The 18,768-nt window shown below is 39.7% G+C and overlaps 6 non-coding genes across 6 annotated transcripts; all 6 read left to right on the forward strand.

Annotated features, from left to right (window-relative positions):
* The first annotated feature begins 3,436 nt into the window (after nucleotides 1–3,436).
* On the forward strand, nucleotides 3,437–3,508 carry TRNAD-GUC (transfer RNA aspartic acid (anticodon GUC)). Its single transcript has one exon. It is a non-coding gene; the product is annotated as a tRNA-Asp (tRNA).
* A 1,943-nt stretch (nucleotides 3,509–5,451) lies between these two features.
* On the forward strand, nucleotides 5,452–5,523 carry TRNAD-GUC (transfer RNA aspartic acid (anticodon GUC)). Its single transcript has one exon. It is a non-coding gene; the product is annotated as a tRNA-Asp (tRNA).
* Nucleotides 5,524–9,480: 3,957 nt separating this feature from the next.
* Nucleotides 9,481–9,552, forward strand: TRNAD-GUC (transfer RNA aspartic acid (anticodon GUC)). Its single transcript has one exon. It is a non-coding gene; the product is annotated as a tRNA-Asp (tRNA).
* Nucleotides 9,553–11,495: 1,943 nt separating this feature from the next.
* Nucleotides 11,496–11,567, forward strand: TRNAD-GUC (transfer RNA aspartic acid (anticodon GUC)). Its single transcript has one exon. It is a non-coding gene; the product is annotated as a tRNA-Asp (tRNA).
* A 1,942-nt stretch (nucleotides 11,568–13,509) lies between these two features.
* On the forward strand, nucleotides 13,510–13,581 carry TRNAD-GUC (transfer RNA aspartic acid (anticodon GUC)). Its single transcript has one exon. It is a non-coding gene; the product is annotated as a tRNA-Asp (tRNA).
* A 3,951-nt stretch (nucleotides 13,582–17,532) lies between these two features.
* On the forward strand, nucleotides 17,533–17,604 carry TRNAD-GUC (transfer RNA aspartic acid (anticodon GUC)). Its single transcript has one exon. It is a non-coding gene; the product is annotated as a tRNA-Asp (tRNA).
* The last annotated feature ends 1,164 nt before the right edge of the window (nucleotides 17,605–18,768 follow it).

An 18,768-nucleotide genomic window follows, 5' to 3' on the forward strand; every position in this document is an offset into this window, starting at 1 on the left:
TTTTCTTGTGCTGTCTAAGCCCAACTCCATGAGGTGGGTCCTCAAGTCCAAAATTCCATTTTGCAATGGTTAGTAGAATGGATTTTATTTTTTAACAAGCACTTCTTTTACATGACTTTGGCAAGCACTCAAAAATTTTCCTAAGGACTATGGGCCTGATTCAGACACACTCGCAAGCGCACAACACTCGTAAGTGGTTCGACGGTCCCCCACTACCCATGCGCCGCCTCCGGCGTGTGCATGCGCAAGATCCGTCCAGCGACGGCTGCTCCATCGATATGGGTCTAGCTACAAGACGGAGTGGCTGTCAATGTTGATTGATAATTCACCGCGTTTTGTATGCGGGGAGGGGGGGGTGGCTGCACAAATGCAGGCATTCCCTTAGGAACGCCTGGTGTTTGTGGTTGGCCCTACTGACATCACTAGTGATGTCAGTAGTGGACTTCCTGTTCTATTAGAGCAGGAAGTTTACTCGGGCTTGTGAGAGCTCAGACCCTTCCACAGGGTCTCCTCGCAAGCCTGATGGTCACGATAATCGCGATGGGCTCCAGGCCACTCGCAAAAGCTGTGGAAGGTCACCCACAGCTTAGCAAGCGGCCTGATGAAAGAAAAAAACAAATACAAAACATAAAAAAACGCCCTTGTTCTGAGCAAGCACTCACTAGCAGCAAGCGGCTCTGAATCAGGCCCTATATCAGCTATAATCTAAAAGATATTGCTTAGAACATGTACAACATGGCAAATCCAGCATTTATTGGACTTTATATTCAGGATTCCCATGTATTAAAATTGTATGGTATAGAATATCCAGAAAATGCATAGATATTTATTGGTGCCTTAAAAGAAGAGTGAATATATACATATATATATTTTTTTTAATTAAGTTGGAAACAGTAGCTGAATAATAGAATAAATTATCAATTTTTATAGCATTCACATAATTTGGGCATAATTTAGCAGAAGAGATTTGGAGTTTAATATTCCTCATGCAGAGCTACCATTGGTCTCTAGCATAATAGTCTTTTAGCCATTCAAGGATTTCTAAGCAAATTCTAATTAGAAAAAAGTTGATAAGGGGTAATGGGTTTTGCTAAATTCATTTGAGCTTTTTAAAGGATCTTGAATTACTAAATATACAATCAAGCATCAGAAATGGTCAACCATAAATCAATTCATAGAAATACCTATAAACACTGGCAAATCAACAGTAAAATCCTAGAACATCTCAGTCCAGGGATTATCGGACATGGGTAGAGTAAGAAAATGATAGCTGGGGCAATTTCTATAAGCATTTGACCTAGCTCATGATGCAGAAGAATCGACATGGATCTGATATATGGTGAAAGAGTACACTAACAATTTGATGTATAAATGATTTCAATCATTTTCATTACCCAAGGAAATTATAACAACTCTTAGTTGAAAATCACTTTCAAGACTGGACCAGTAATCACAGCACACAGCTGATCTTTGTTAGTATAGTGGTGAGTGTCCCCGCCTGTCACGCGAGAGACCGGGGTTCAATTCCCCGACGGGGAGGCTATAACTTTTATTTCTCCAATATTCCATTTCAGACACAGTGGAAAAATAATAATACAAATGTTATGGCATGCATAAATAACAACCCAAACTATAATATATTGAGATGTGTACTTAAAGGAAACCCTCATAGATCCATACAAATGGAATAGCAGATAGAGAAAACAAAATGTACCAACTGTAATGATATACTTCTATTACCATTTGTTGGCGTTAGGTGGCTATGGAATAAATCAGAATTGTTTGGTATTTTGGGAAGGTTTATACATACTTACATTTTTATATGTAGAAATAAAATATAGGCAAGGAGGTTGGCATATTGGTGTATGCCACTTTTTGGAATGAAAACTGCACACATTTTCTAGGACATCAAACTACAACATTCAGAATTATTTTGACATTTCTAGCATTGAAAGACCACATTGCTGGGCCCCATTCTCAAGAACAGTATAGGTCAAGTAACTTCTCAAGCAATTTTCTTGTGCTGTCTAAGCCCAACTCCATGAGGTGGGTCCTCAAGACCCAAATTCCATTTTGCAATGGTTAGTAGAATGGATTTTATTTTTTAACAAGCACTTCATTTACATGTCTTTGGCAAGCACCCAAAAATTTTCCAAAGGACTATGGGCATGATTCAGACACTACCCATGCGCCGCCTCCAGCGTGTGCATGCGCAAGATCCGTCCAGCGACGGCTGCTCCATCGATATGGGTCTAGCTACAAGACGGAGCGGCTGTCAATGTTGATTAATAACTCACCGCGTTTTGTATGCGGGGAGGGGGGGGTGGCTGCACAAATGCAGGCATTCCCTTAGGAACGCCTGGTGTTTGTGGGTGGCCCTACTGACATCACTAGTGATGTCATTAGTGGACTTCCTGTTCTATTAGAGCAGGAAGTTTACTCGGGCTTGTGAGAGCTCAGACCCTTCCACAGGGTCTCCTCGCAAGCCTGATGGTCACGATAATCGCGATGGGCTCCAGGCCACTCGCAAAAGCTGTGGGAGGTCACCCACAGCTTAGCGAGCGGCCTGATGAAAGAAAAAAACAAATACAAAACATAAAAAAACGCCCTTGTTCTGAGCAAGCACTCACTAGCAGCAAGCGGCTCTGAATCAGGCCCTATATAAGCTATAATCTAAAAGATATTGCTTAGAACATGTACAACATGGCAAATCCAGCATTTATTGGACTTTATATTCAGGATTCCCATGTATTAAAATTGTATGGTATAGAATATCCAGAAAATGCATAGATATTTATTGGTGCCTTAAAAGAAGAGTGAATATATACATATATATATTTTTTTTAATTAAGTTGGAAACAGTAGCTGAATAATAGAATAAATTATCAATTTTTATAGCATTCACATAATTTGGGCATAATTTAGCAGAAGAGATTTGGAGTTTAATATTCCTCATGCAGAGCTACCATTGGTCTCTAGCATAATAGTCTTTTAGCCATTCAAGGATTTCTAAGCAAATTCTAATTAGAAAAAAGTTGATAAGGGGTAATGGGTTTTGCTAAATTCATTTGAGCTTTTTAAAGGATCTTGAATTACTAAATATACAATCAAGCATCAGAAATGGTCAACCATAAATCAATTCATAGAAATACCTATAAACACTGGCAAATCAACAGTAAAATCCTAGAACATCTCAGTCCAGGGATTATCGGACATGGGTAGAGTAAGAAAATGATAGCTGGGGCAATTTCTATAAGCATTTGACCTAGCTCATGATGCAGAAGAATCGACATGGATCTGATATATGGTGAAAGAGTACACTAACAAATTGATGTATAAATGATTTCAATCATTTTCATTACCCAAGGAAATTATATCAACTCTTAGTTGAAAATCACTTTTCTGGACTGGACCAGAAATCACAGCACACAGCTGATCCTCGTTAGTATAGTGGTGAGTATCCCCGCCTGTCACGCGGGAGACCGGGGTTCAATTCCCCGACGGGGAGGCTATAACTTTTATTTCTCCAATATTCCATTTCAGACACAGTGGAAAAATAATAATACAAATGTTATGGCATGCATAAATAACAACCCAAACTATAATATATTGAGATGTGTACTTAAAGGAAACCCTCATAGATCCATACAAATGGAATAGCAGATAGAGAAAACAAAATGTACCAACTGTAATGATATACTTCTATTACCATTTGTTGGCGTTAGGTGGCTATGGAATAAATCAGAATGGTTTGGTATTTTGGGAAGGTTTATACATACTTACATTTTTATATGTAGAAATAAAATATAGGCAAGGAGGTTGGCATATTGGTGTATGCCACTTTTTGGAATGAAAACTGCACACATTTTCTAGGACATCAAACTACAACATTAAGAATTATTTTGACATTTCTAGCATTGAAAGACCACATTGCTGGGCCCCATTCTCAAGAACAGTATAGGTCAAGTAACTTCTCAAGCAATTTTCTTGTGCTGTCTAAGCCCAACTCCATGAGGTGGGTCCTCAAGTCCAAAATTCCATTTTGCAATGGTTAGTAGAATGGATTTTATTTTTTAACAAGCACTTCATTTACATGACTTTGGCAAGCACTCAAAAATTTTCCTAAGGGCTATGGGCCTGATTCAGACACACTCGCAAGCGCACAACACTCGTAAGTGGTTCGACGGTCCCCCACTACCCATGCGCCGCCTCCGGCGTGTGCATGCGCAAGATCCGTCCAGCGACGGCTGCTCCATCGATATGGGTCTAGCTACAAGACGGAGTGGCTGTCAATGTTGATTGATAATTCACCGCGTTTTGTATGCGGGGAGGGGGGGGGTGGCTGCACAAATGCAGGCATTCCCTTAGGAACGCCTGGTGTTTGTGGTTGGCCCTACTGACATCACTAGTGATGTCAGTAGTGGACTTCCTGTTCTATTAGAGCAGGAAGTTTACTCGGGCTTGTGAGGGCTCAGACCCTTCCACAGGGTCTCCTCGCAAGCCTGATGGTCACGATAATCGCGATGGGCTCCAGGCCACTCGCAAAAGCTGTGGGAGGTCACCCACAGCTTAGCGAGCGGCCTGATGAAAGAAAAAAACAAATACAAAACATAAAAAACCGCCCTTGTTCTGAGCAAGCACTCACTAGCAGCAAGCGGCTCTGAATCAGGCCCTATATCAGCTATAATCTAAAAGATATTGCTTAGAACATGTACAACATGGCAAATCCAGCATTTATTGGACTTTATATTCAGGATTCCCATGTATTAAAATTGTATGGTATAGAATATCCAGAAAATGCATACATATTTATTGGTGCCTTAAAAGAAGAGTGAATATATACATATATATTTTTTTTTTAATTAAGTTGGAAACAGTAGCTGAATAATAGAATAAATTATCAATTTTTATAGCATTCACATAATTTGGGCATAATTTAGCAGAAGAGATTTGGAGTTTAATATTCCTCATGCAGAGCTACCATTGGTCTCTAGCATAATAGTCTTTTAGCCATTCAAGGATTTCTAAGCAAATTCTAATTAGAAAAAAGTTGATAAGGGGTAATGGGTTTTGCTAAATTCATTTGAGCTTTTTAAAGGATCTTGAATTACTAAATATACAATCAAGCATCAGAAATGGTCAACCATAAATCAATTCATAGAAATACCTATAAACACTGGCAAATCAACAGTAAAATCCTAGAACATCTCAGTCCAGGGATTATCGGACATGGGTAGAGTAAGAAAATGATAGCTGGGGCAATTTCTATAAGCATTTGACCTAGCTCATGATGCAGAAGAATCGACATGGATCTGATATATGGTGAAAGAGTACACTAACAAATTGATGTATAAATGATTTCAATCATTTTCATTACCCAAGGAAATTATATCAACTCTTAGTTGAAAATCACTTTTCTGGACGGGACCAGAAATCACAGCACACAGCTGATCCTCGTTAGTATAGTGGTGAGTATCCCCGCCTGTCACGCGGGAGACCGGGGTTCAATTCCCCGACGGGGAGGCTATAACTTTTATTTCTCCAATATTCCATTTCAGACACAGTGGAAAAATAATAATACAAATGTTATGGCATGCATAAATAACAACCCAAACTATAATATATTGAGATGTGTACTTAAAGGAAACCCTCATAGATCCATACAAATGGAATAGCAGATAGAGAAAACAAAATGTACCAACTGTAATGATATACTTCTATTACCATTTGTTGGCGTTAGGTGGCTATGGAATAAATCAGAATGGTTTGGTATTTTGGGAAGGTTTATACATACTTACATTTTTATATGTAGAAATAAAATATAGGCAAGGAGGTTGGCATATTGGTGTATGCCACTTTTTGGAATGAAAACTGCACACATTTTCTAGGACATCAAACTACAACATTCAGAATTATTTTGACATTTCTAGCATTGAAAGACCACATTGCTGGGCCCCATTCTCAAGAACAGTATAGGTCAAGTAACTTCTCAAGCAATTTTCTTGTGCTGTCTAAGCCCAACTCCATGAGGTGGGTCCTCAAGACCCAAATTCCATTTTGCAATGGTTAGTAGAATGGATTTTATTTTTTAACAAGCACTTCATTTACATGTCTTTGGCAAGCACCCAAAAATTTTCCTAAGGACTATGGGCCTGATTCAGACACACTCGCAAGCGCACAACACTCGTAAGTGGTTCGATGGTCCCCCACTACCCATGCGCCGCCTCCGGCGTGTGCATGCCCAAGATCCGTCCAGCGATGGCTGCTCCATCGATATGGGTCTAGCTACAAGACGGAGCGGCTGTCAATGTTGATTGATAACTCACCGCGTTTTGTATGCGGGGAGGGGGGGGTGGCTGCACAAATGCAGGCATTCCCTTAGGAATGCCTGGTGTTTGTGGGTGGCCCTACTGACATCACTAGTGATGTCAGTAGTGGACTTCCTGTTCTATTAGAGCAGGAAGTTTACTCGGGCTTGTGAGAGCTCAGACCCTTCCACAGGGTCTCCTCGCAAGCCTGATGGTCACGATAATCGCGATGGGCTCCAGGCCACTCGCAAAAGCTGTGGGAGGTCACCCACAGCTTAGCGAGCGGCCTGATGAAAGAAAAAAACAAATACAAAACATAAAAAACCGCCCTTGTTCTGAGCAAGCACTCACTAGCAGCAAGCGGCTCTGAATCAGGCCCTATATCAGCTATAATCTAAAAGATATTGCTTAGAACATGTACAACATGGCAAATCCAGCATTTATTGGACTTTATATTCAGGATTCCCATGTATTAAAATTGTATGGTATAGAATATCCAGAAAATGCATAGATATTTATTGGTGCCTTAAAAGAAGAGTGAATATATACATATATATATTTTTTTTAATTAAGTTGGAAACAGTAGCTGAATAATAGAATAAATTATCAATTTTTATAGCATTCACATAATTTGGGCATAATTTAGCAGAAGAGATTTGGAGTTTAATATTCCTCATGCAGAGCTACCATTGGTCTCTAGCATAATAGTCTTTTAGCCATTCAAGGATTTCTAAGCAAATTCTAATTAGAAAAAAGTTGATAAGGGGTAATGGGTTTTGCTAAATTCATTTGAGCTTTTTAAAGGATCTTGAATTACTAAATATACAATCAAGCATCAGAAATGGTCAACCATAAATCAATTCATAGAAATACCTATAAACACTGGCAAATCAACAGTAAAATCCTAGAACATCTCAGTCCAGGGATTATCGGACATGGGTAGAGTAAGAAAATGATAGCTGGGGCAATTTCTATAAGCATTTGACCTAGCTCATGATGCAGAAGAATCGACATGGATCTGATATATGGTGAAAGAGTACACTAACAAATTGATGTATAAATGATTTCAATCATTTTCATTACCCAAGGAAATTATATCAACTCTTAGTTGAAAATCACTTTTCTGGACTGGACCAGAAATCACAGCACACAGCTGATCCTCGTTAGTATAGTGGTGAGTATCCCCGCCTGTCACGCGGGAGACCAGGGTTCAATTCCCCGACGTAGAGGCTATAACTTTTATTTCTCCAATATTCCATTTCAGACACAGTGGAAAAATAATAATACAAATGTTATGGCATGCATAAATAACAACCCAAACTATAATATATTGAGATGTGTACTTAAAGGAAACCCTCATAGATCCATACAAATGGAATAGCAGATAGAGAAAACAAAATGTACCAACTGTAATGATATACTTCTATTACCATTTGTTGGCGTTAGGTGGCTATGGAAGAAATCAGAATGGTTTGGTATTTTGGGAAGGTTTATACATACTTACATTTTTATATGTAGAAATAAAATATAGGCAAGGAGGTTGGCATATTGGTGTATGCCACTTTTTGGAATGAAAACTGCACACATTTTCTAGGACATCAAACTACAACATTCAGAATTATTTTGACGTTTCTAGCATTGAAAGACCACATTGCTGGGCCCCATTCTCAAGAACAGTATAGGTCAAGTAACTTCTCAAGCAATTTTCTTGTGCTGTCTAAGCCCAACTCCATGAGGTGGGTCCTCAAGACCCAAATTCCATTTTGCAATGGTTAGTAGAATGGATTTTATTTTTTAACAAGCACTTCATTTACATGTCTTTGGCAAGCACCCAAAAATTTTCCTAAGGACTATGGGCCTGATTCAGACACACTCGCAAGCGCACAACACTCGGAAGTGGTTCGACGGTCCCCCACTACCCATGCGCCGCCTCCGGCGTGTGCATGCCCAAGATCCGTCCAGCGATGGCTGCTACATCGATATGGGTCTAGCTACAAGACGGAGCGGCTGTCAATGTTGATTGATAACTCACCACGTTTTGTATGCGGGGAGGGGGGGGGGTGCCTGCACAAATGCAGGCATTCCCTTAGGAACGCCTGGTGTTTGTGGTTGGCCCTACTGACATCACTAGTGATGTCAGTAGTGGACTTCCTGTTCTATTAGAGCAGGAAGTTTACTCGGGCTTGTGAGAGCTCAGACCCTTCCACAGGGTCTCCTCGCAAGCCTGATGGTCACGATAATCGCGATGGGCTCCAGGCCACTCGGAAAAGCTGTGGGAGGTCACCCACAGCTTAGCGAGCGGCCTGATGAAAGAAAAAAACAAATACAAAACATAAAAAACCGCCCTTGTTCTGAGCAAGCACTCACTAGCAGCAAGCGGCTCTGAATCAGGCCCTATATCAGCTATAATCTAAAAGATATTGCTTAGAACATGTACAACATGGCAAATCCAGCATTTATTGGACTTTATATTCAGGATTCCCATGTATTAAAATTGTATGGTATAGAATATCCAGAAAATGCATAGATATTTATTGGTGCCTTAAAAGAAGAGTGAATATATACATATATATATTTTTTTTAATTAAGTTGGAAACAGTAGCTGAATAATAGAATAAATTATCAATTTTTATAGCATTCACATAATTTGGGCATAATTTAGCAGAAGAGATTTGGAGTTTAATATTCCTCATGCAGAGCTACCATTGGTCTCTAGCATAATAGTCTTTTAGCCATTCAAGGATTTCTAAGCAAATTCTAATTAGAAAAAAGTTGATAAGGGGTAATGGGTTTTGCTAAATTCATTTGAGCTTTTTAAAGGATCTTGAATTACTAAATATACAATCAAGCATCAGAAATGGTCAACCATAAATCAATTCATAGAAATACCTATAAACACTAGCAAATCAACAGTAAAATCCTAGAACATCTCAGTCCAGGGATTATCGGACATGGGTAGAGTAAGAAAATGATAGCTGGGGCAATTTCTATAAGCATTTGACCTAGCTCATGATGCAGAAGAATCGACATGGATCTGATATATGGTGAAAGAGTACACTAACAAATTGATGTATAAATGATTTCAATCATTTTCATTACCCAAGGAAATTATATCAACTCTTAGTTGAAAATCACTTTTTGGACTGGACCAGAAATCACAGCACACAGCTGATCCTCGTTAGTATAGTGGTGAGTATCCCCGCCTGTCACGCGGGAGACCGGGGTTCAATTCCCCGACGGGGAGGCTATAACTTTTATTTCTCCAATATTCCATTTCAGACACAGTGGAAAAATAATAATACAAATGTTATGGCATGCATAAATAACAACCCAAACTATAATATATTGAGATGTGTACTTAAAGGAAACCCTCATAGATCCATACAAATGGAATAGCAGATAGAGAAAACAAAATGTACCAACTGTAATGATATACTTCTATTACCATTTGTTGGCGTTAGGTGGCTATGGAATAAATCAGAATGGTTTGGTATTTTGGGAAGGTTTATACATACTTACATTTTTATATGTAGAAATAAAATATAGGCAAGGAGGTTGGCATATTGGTGTATGCCACTTTTTGGAATGAAAACTGCACACATTTTCTAGGACATCAAACTACAACATTCAGAATTATTTTGACATTTCTAGCATTGAAAGACCACATTGCTGGGCCCCATTCTCAAGAACAGTATAGGTCAAGTAACTTCTCAAGCAATTTTCTTGTGCTGTCTAAGCCCAACTCCATGAGGTGGGTCCTCAAGACCCAAATTCCATTTTGCAATGGTTAGTAGAATGGATTTTATTTTTTAACAAGCACTTCATTTACATGTCTTTGGCAAGCACCCAAAAATTTTCCTAAGGACTATGGGCCTGATTCAGACACACTCGCAAGCGCACAACACTCGTAAGTGGTTCGACGGTCCCCCACTACCCATGCGCCGCCTCCGGCGTGTGCATGCCCAAGATCCGGCCAGCGACGGCTGCTCCATCGATATGGGTCTAGCTACAAGACGGAGCGGCTGTCAATGTTGATTGATAACTCACCGCGTTTTGTATGCGGGGAGGGGGGGGGGTGGCTGCACAAATGCAGGCATTCCCTTAGGAACGCCTGGTGTTTGTGGTTGGCCCTACTGACATCACTAGTGATGTCAGTAGTGGACTTCCTGTTCTATTAGAGCAGGAAGTTTACTCGGGCTTGTGAGAGCTCAGACCCTTCCACAGGGTCTCCTCGCAAGCCTGATGGTCACGATAATCGCGATGGGCTCCAGGCCACTCGCAAAAGCTGTGGGAGGTCACCCACAGCTTAGCGAGCGGCCTGATGAAAGAAAAAAACAAATACAAAACATAAAAAACCGCCCTTGTTCTGAGCAAGCACTCACTAGCAGCAAGCGGCTCTGAATCAGGCCCTATATCAGCTATAATCTAAAAGATATTGCTTAGAACATGTACAACATGGCAAATCCAGCATTTATTGGACTTTATATTCAGGATTCCCATGTATTAAAATTGTATGGTATAGAATATCCAGAAAATGCATAGATATTTATTGGTGTCTTAAAAGAAGAGTGAATATATACATATATATATTTTTTTTAATTAAGTTGGAAACAGTAGCTGAATAATAGAATAAATTATCAATTTTTATAGCATTCACATAATTTGGGCATAATTTAGCAGAAGAGATTTGGAGTTTAATATTCCTCTTGCAGAGCTACCATTGGTCTCTAGCATAATAGTCTTTTAGCCATTCAAGGATTTCTAAGCAAATTCTAATTAGAAAAAAGTTGATAAGGGGTAATGGGTTTTGCTAAATTCATTTGAGCTTTTAAAGGATCTTGAATTACTAAATATACAATCAAGCATCAGAAATGGTCAACCATAAATCAATTCATAGAAATACCTATAAACACTGGCAAATCAACAGTAAAATCCTAGAACATCTCAGTCCAGGGATTATCGGACATGGGTAGAGTAAGAAAATGATAGCTGGGGCAATTTCTATAAGCATTTGACCTAGCTCATGATGCAGAAGAATCGACATGGATCTGATATATGGTGAAAGAGTACACTAACAAATTGATGTATAAATGATTTCAATCATTTTCATTACCCAAGGAAATTATATCAACTCTTAGTTGAAAATCACTTTTCTGGACTGGACCAGAAATCACAGCACACAGCTGATCCTCGTTAGTATAGTGGTGAGTATCCCCGCCTGTCACGCGGGAGACCGGGGTTCAATTCCCCGACGGGGAGGCTATAACTTTTATTTCTCCAATATTCCATTTCAGACACAGTGGAAAAATAATAATACAAATGTTATGGCATGCATAAATAACAACCCAAACTATAATATATTGAGATGTGTACTTAAAGGAAACCCTCATAGATCCATACAAATGGAATAGCAGATAGAGAAAACAAAATGTACCAACTGTAATGATATACTTCTATTACCATTTGTTGGCGTTAGGTGGCTATGGAATAAATCAGAATGGTTTGGTATTTTGGGAAGGTTTATACATACTTACATTTTTATATGTAGAAATAAAATATAGGCAAGGAGGTTGGCATATTGGTGTATGCCACTTTTTGGAATGAAAACTGCACACATTTTCTAGGACATCAAACTACAACATTCAGAATTATTTTGACATTTCTAGCATTGAAAGACCACATTGCTGGGCCCCATTCTCAAGAACAGTATAGGTCAAGTAACTTCTCAAGCAATTTTCTTGTGCTGTCTAAGCCCAACTCCATGAGGTGGGTCCTCAAGACCAAAATTCCATTTTGCAATGGTTAATAGAATGGATTTTATTTTTTAACAAGCACTTCATTTACATGACTTTGGCAAGCACCCAAAAATTTTCCTAAGGACTATGGGCCTGATTCAGACACACTCGCAAGCGCACAACACTTGTAAGTGGTTCGACGGTCCCCCACTACCCATGCGCCGCCTCCGGCGTGTGCATGCGCAAGATCCGTCCAGCGACGGCTGCTCCATCGATATGGGTCTAGCTACAAGACGGAGTGGCTGTCAATGTTGATTGATAATTCACCGCGTTTTGTATGCGGGGAGGGGGGGGTGGCTGCACAAATGCAGGCATTCCCTTAGGAACGCCTGGTGTTTGTGGTTGGCCCTACTGACATCACTAGTGATGTCAGTAGTGGACTTCCTGTTCTATTAGAGCAGGAAGTTTACTCGGGCTTGTGAGAGCTCAGACCCTTCCACAGGGTCTCCTCGCAAGCCTGATGGTCACGATAATCGCGATGGGCTCCAGGCCACTCGCAAAAGCTGTGGGAGGTCACCCACAGCTTAGCGAGCGGCCTGATGAAAGAAAAAAACAAATACAAAACATAAAAAACCGCCCTTGTTCTGAGCAAGCACTCACTAGCAGCAAGCGGCTCTGAATCAGGCCCTATATCAGCTATAATCTAAAAGATATTGCTTAGAACATGTACAACATGGCAAATCCAGCATTTATTGGACTTTATATTCAGGATTCCCATGTATTAAAATTGTATGGTATAGAATATCCAGAAAATGCATAGATATTTATTGGTGCCTTAAAAGAAGAGTGAATATATACATATATATATTTTTTTTAATTAAGTTGGAAACAGTAGCTGAATAATAGAATAAATTATCAATTTTTATAGCATTCACATAATTTGGGCATAATTTAGCAGAAGAGATTTGGAGTTTAATATTCCTCATGCAGAGCTACCATTGGTCTCTAGCATAATAGTCTTTTAGCCATTCAAGGATTTCTAAGCAAATTCTAATTAGAAAAAAGTTGATAAGGGGTAATGGGTTTTGCTAAATTCATTTGAGCTTTTTAAAGGATCTTGAATTACTAAATATACAATCAAGCATCAGAAATGGTCAACCATAAATCAATTCATAGAAATACCTATAAACACTGGCAAATCAACAGTAAAATCCTAGAACATCTCAGTCCAGGGATTATCGGACATGGGTAGAGTAAGAAAATGATAGCTGGGGCAATTTCTATAAGCATTTGACCTAGCTCATGATGCAGAAGAATCGACATGGATCTGATATATGGTGAAAGAGTACACTAACAAATTGATGTATAAATGATTTCAATCATTTTCATTACCCAAGGAAATTATATCAACTCTTAGTTGAAAATCACTTTTCTGGACGGGACCAGAAATCACAGCACACAGCCGATCCTCGTTAGTATAGTGGTGAGTATCCCCGCCTGTCACGCGGGAGACCGGGGTTCAATTCCCCGACGGGGAGGCTATAACTTTTATTTCTCCAATATTCCATTTCAGACACAGTGGAAAAATAATAATACAAATGTTATGGCATGCATAAATAACAACCCAAACTATAATATATTGAGATGTGTACTTAAAGGAAACCCTCATAGATCCATACAAATGGAATAGCAGATAGAGAAAACAAAATGTACCAACTGTAATGATATACTTCTATTACCATTTGTTGGCGTTAGGTGGCTATGGAATAAATCAGAATGGTTTGGTATTTTGGGAAGGTTTATACATACTTACATTTTTATATGTAGAAATAAAATATAGGCAAGGAGGTTGGCATATTGGTGTATGCCACTTTTTGGAATGAAAACTGCACACATTTTCTAAGACATCAAACTACAACATTCAGAATTATTTTGACATTTCTAGCATTGAAAGACCACATTGCTGGGCCCCATTCTCAAGAACAGTATAGGTCAAGTAACTTCTCAAGCAATTTTCTTGTGCTGTCTAAGCCCAACTCCATGAGGTGGGTCCTCAAGACCCAAATTCCATTTTGCAATGGTTAGTAGAATGGATTTTATTTTTTAACAAGCACTTCATTTACATGTCTTTGGCAAGCACCCAAAAATTTTCCTAAGGACTATGGGCCTGATTCAGACACACTCGCAAGCGCACAACACTCGTAAGTGGTTCGACGGTCCCCCACTTTCCCATGCGCCGCCTCCGGCGTGTGCATGCCCAAGATCCGTCCAGCGACAGCTGCTCCATCGATATGGGTCTAGCTACAAGACGGAGTGGCTGTCAATGTTGATTGATAACTCACCGCGTTTTGTATGCGGGGAGGGGGGGTGGCTGCACAAATGCAGGCATTCCCTTAGGAACGCCTGGTGTTTGTGGTTGGCCCTACTGACATCACTAGTGATGTCAGTAGTGGACTTCCTGTTCTATTAGAGCAGGAAGTTTACTCGGGCTTGTGAGAGCTCAGACCCTTCCACAGGGTCTCCTCGCAAGCCTGATGGTCACGATAATCGCGATGGGCTCCAGGCCACTCGCAAAAGCTGTGGGAGGTCACCCACAGCTTAGCGAGCGGCCTGATGAAAGAAAAAAACAAATACAAAACATAAAAAACCGCCCTTGTTCTGAGCAAGCACTCACTAGCAGCAAGCGGCTCTGAATCAGGCCCTATATCAGCTATAATCTAAAAGATATTGCTTAGAACATGTACAACATGGCAAATCCAGCATTTATTGGACTTTATATTCAGGATTCCCATGTATTAAAATTGTATGGTATAGAATATCCAGAAAATGCATAGATATTTATTGGTGCCTTAAAAGAAGAGTGAATATATACATATATATATTTTTTTTAATTAAGTTGGAAACAGTAGCTGAATAATAGAATAAATTATCAATTTTTATAGCATTCACATAATTTGGGCATAATTTAGCAGAAGAGATTTGGAGTTTAATATTCCTCATGCAGAGCTACATTGGTCTCTAGCATAATAGTCTTTTAGCCATTCAAGGATTTCTAAGCAAATTCTAATTAGAAAAAAGTTGATAAGGGGTAATGGGTTTTGCTAAATTCATTTGAGCTTTTTAAAGATCTTGAATTACTAAATATACAATCAAGCATCAGAAATGGTCAACCATAAATCAATTCATAGAAATACCTATAAACACTGGCAAATCAACAGTAAAATCCTAGAACATCTCAGTCCAGGGATTATCGGACATGGGTAGAGTAAGAAAATGATAGCTGGGGCAATTTCTATAAGCATTTGACCTAGCTCATGATGCAGAAGAATCGACATGGATCTGATATATGGTGAAAGAGTACACTAACAAATTGATGTATAAATGATTTCAATCATTTTCCTTACCCAAGGAAATTATATCAACTCTTAGTTGAAAATCACTTTTCTGGACGGGACCAGAAATCACAGCACACAGCTGATCCTCGTTAGTATAGTGGTGAGTATCCCTGCCTGTCACGCGGAGACCGGGGTTCAATTCCCCAACGGGAGGCTATAACTTTTATTTCTCCAATATTCCATTTCAGACACAGTGGAAAAATAATAATACAAATGTTATGGCATGCATAAATAACAACCCAAACTATAATATATTGAGATGTGTACTTAAAGGAAACCCTCATAGATCCATACAAATGGAATAGCAGATAGAGAAAACAAAATGTACCAACTGTAATGATATACTTCTATTACCATTTGTTGGCGTTAGGTGGCTATGGAATAAATCAGAATGGTTTGGTATTTTGGAAGGTTTATACATACTTACATTTTTATATGTAGAAATAAAATATAGGCAAGGAGGTTGGCATATTGGTGTATGCCACTTTTTGGAATGAAAACTGCACACATTTTCTAGGACATCAAACTACAACATTCAGAATTATTTTGACATTTCTAGCATTGAAAGACCACATTGCTGGGCCCCTTTCTCAAGAACAGTATAGGTCAAGTAACTTCTCAAGCAATTTTCTTGTGCTGTCTAAGCCCAACTCCATGAGGTGGGTCCTCAAGACCCAAATTCCATTTTGCAATGGTTAGTAGAATGGATTTTATTTTTAACAAGCACTTCATTTACATGTCTTTGGCAAGCACACCAAAAATTTTCCTAAGGGACTATGGGCCTGATTCAGACACACTCGCAATCGCACAACACTCGTAAGTGGTTCGAACGGTCCCCCACTACCCATGCGCCGCCTCCGGCGTGTGCATGCCCAAGATCCGTCCAGCGACGGCTGCTCCATCGATATGGGTCTAGCTAAAAGACGGAGCGGCTGTCAATGTTGATTGATAACTCACCGCTTTTGTATGCGGGGAGGGGGGGGTGGCTGCACAAATGCAGGCATTCCCTTAGGAACGCCTGGTGTTTGTGGTTGGCCCTACTGACATCACTAGTGATGTCAGTAGTGGACTTCCTGTTCTATTAGAGCAGGAAGATAACTCGGGCTTGTGAGAGCTCAGACCCTTCCACAGGGTCTCCTCGCAAGCCTGATGGTCACGATAATCGCGATGGGCTCCAGGCCACTCGCAAAAGCTGTGGGAGGTCACACACAGCTTAGCGAGCGGCCTGATGAAAGAAAAAAACAAATACAAAACATAAAAAACCGCCCTTGTTCTGAGCAAGCACTCACTAGCAGCAAGCGGCTCTGAATCAGCCCTATATCAGCTATAATCTAAAAGATATTGCTTAGAACATGTACAACATGGCAAATCCAGCATTTATTGACTTTATATTCAGGATTCCCATGTATTAAAATTGTATGGTATAGAATATCCAGAAAATGCATAGATATTTATTGGTGCCTTAAAAGAAGAGTGAATATATACATATATATATTTTTTTTAATTAAGTTGGAAACAGTAGCTGAATAATAGAATAAATTATCAATTTTTATAGCATTCACATAATTTGGGCATAATTTAGCAGAAGAGATTTGGAGTTTAATATTCCTCATGCAGAGCTACCATTGGTCTCTAGCATAATAGTCTTTTAGCCATTCAAGGATTTCTAAGCAAATTCTAATTAGAAAAAAAGTTGATAAGGGGTAATGGGTTTTGCTAAATTCATTTGAGCTTTTTAAAGGATCTTGAATTACTAAATATACAATCAAGCATCAGAAATGGTCAACCATAAATCAATTCATAGAAATACCTATAAACACTGGCAAATCAACAGTAAAATCCTAGAACATCTCAGTCCAGGGATTATCGGACATGGGTAGAGTAAGAAAATGATAGCTGGGGCAATTTCTATAAGCATTTGACCTAGCTCATGATGCAGAAGAATCGACATGGATCTGATATATGGTGAAAGAGTACACTAACAAATTGATGTATAAATGATTTCAATCATTTTCATTACCCAAGGAAATTATATCAACTCTTAGTTGAAAATCACTTTTCTGGACGGGACCAGAAATCACAGCACACAGCTGATCCTCGTTAGTATAGTGGTGAGTATCCCTGCCTGTCACGCGGGAGACCGGGGTTCAATTCCCCGACGGGGAGGCTATAACTTTTATTTCTCCAATATTCCATTTCAGACACAGTGGAAAAATAATAATACAAATGTTATGGCATGCATAAATAACAACCCAAACTATAATATATTGAGATGTGTACTTAAAGGAAACCCTCATAGATCCATACAAATGGAATAGCAGATAGAGAAAACAAAATGTACCAACTGTAATGATATACTTCTATTACCATTTGTTGGCGTTAGGTGGCTATGGAATAAATCAGAATGGTTTGGTATTTTGGGAAGGTTTATACATACTTACATTTTTATATGTAGAAATAAAATATAGGCAAGGAGGTTGGCATATTGGTGTATGCCACTTTTTGGAATGAAAACTGCACACATTTTCTAGGACATCAAACTACAACATTCAGAATTATTTTGACATTTCTAGCATTGAAAGACCACATTGCTGGGCCCCTTTCTCAAGAACAGTATAGGTCAAGTAACTTCTCAAGCAATTTTCTTGTGCTGTCTAAGCCCAACTCCATGAGGTGGGTCCTCAAGACCCAAATTCCATTTTGCAATGGTTAGTAGAATGGATTTTATTTTTTAACAAGCACTTCATTTACATGTCTTTGGCAAGCACCCAAAAATTTTCCTAAGGACTATGGGCCTGATTCAGACACACTCGCAATCGCACAACACTCGTAAGTGGTTCGACGGTCCCCCACTACCCATGCGCCGCCTCCGGCGTGTGCATGCCCAAGATCCGTCCAGCGACGGCTGCTCCATCGATATGGGTCTAGCTAAAAGACGGAGCGGCTGTCAATGTTGATTGATAACTCACCGCTTTTGTATGCGGGGAGGGGGGGGTGGCTGCACAAATGCAGGCATTCCCTTAGGAACGCCTGGTGTTTGTGGTTGGCCCTACTGACATCACTAGTGATGTCAGTAGTGGACTTCCTGTTCTATTAGAGCAGGAAGATAACTCGGGCTTGTGAGAGCTCAGACCCTTCCACAGGGTCTCCTCGCAAGCCTGATGGTCACGATAATCGCGATGGGCTCCAGGCCACTCGCAAAAGCTGTGGGAGGTCACCCACAGCTTAGCGAGCAGCCTGATGAAAGAAAAAAACAAATACAAAACATAAAAAACCGCCCTTGTTCTGAGCAAGCACTCACTAGCAGCAAGCGGCTCTGAATCAGGCCCT

The sequence above is a fragment of the Taudactylus pleione genome, unplaced genomic scaffold (genome assembly GCF_031769625.1).
Source record: "Taudactylus pleione unplaced genomic scaffold, aTauple2 ptg000282l, whole genome shotgun sequence".
Lineage (NCBI taxonomy): Eukaryota > Metazoa > Chordata > Amphibia > Anura > Myobatrachidae > Taudactylus > Taudactylus pleione.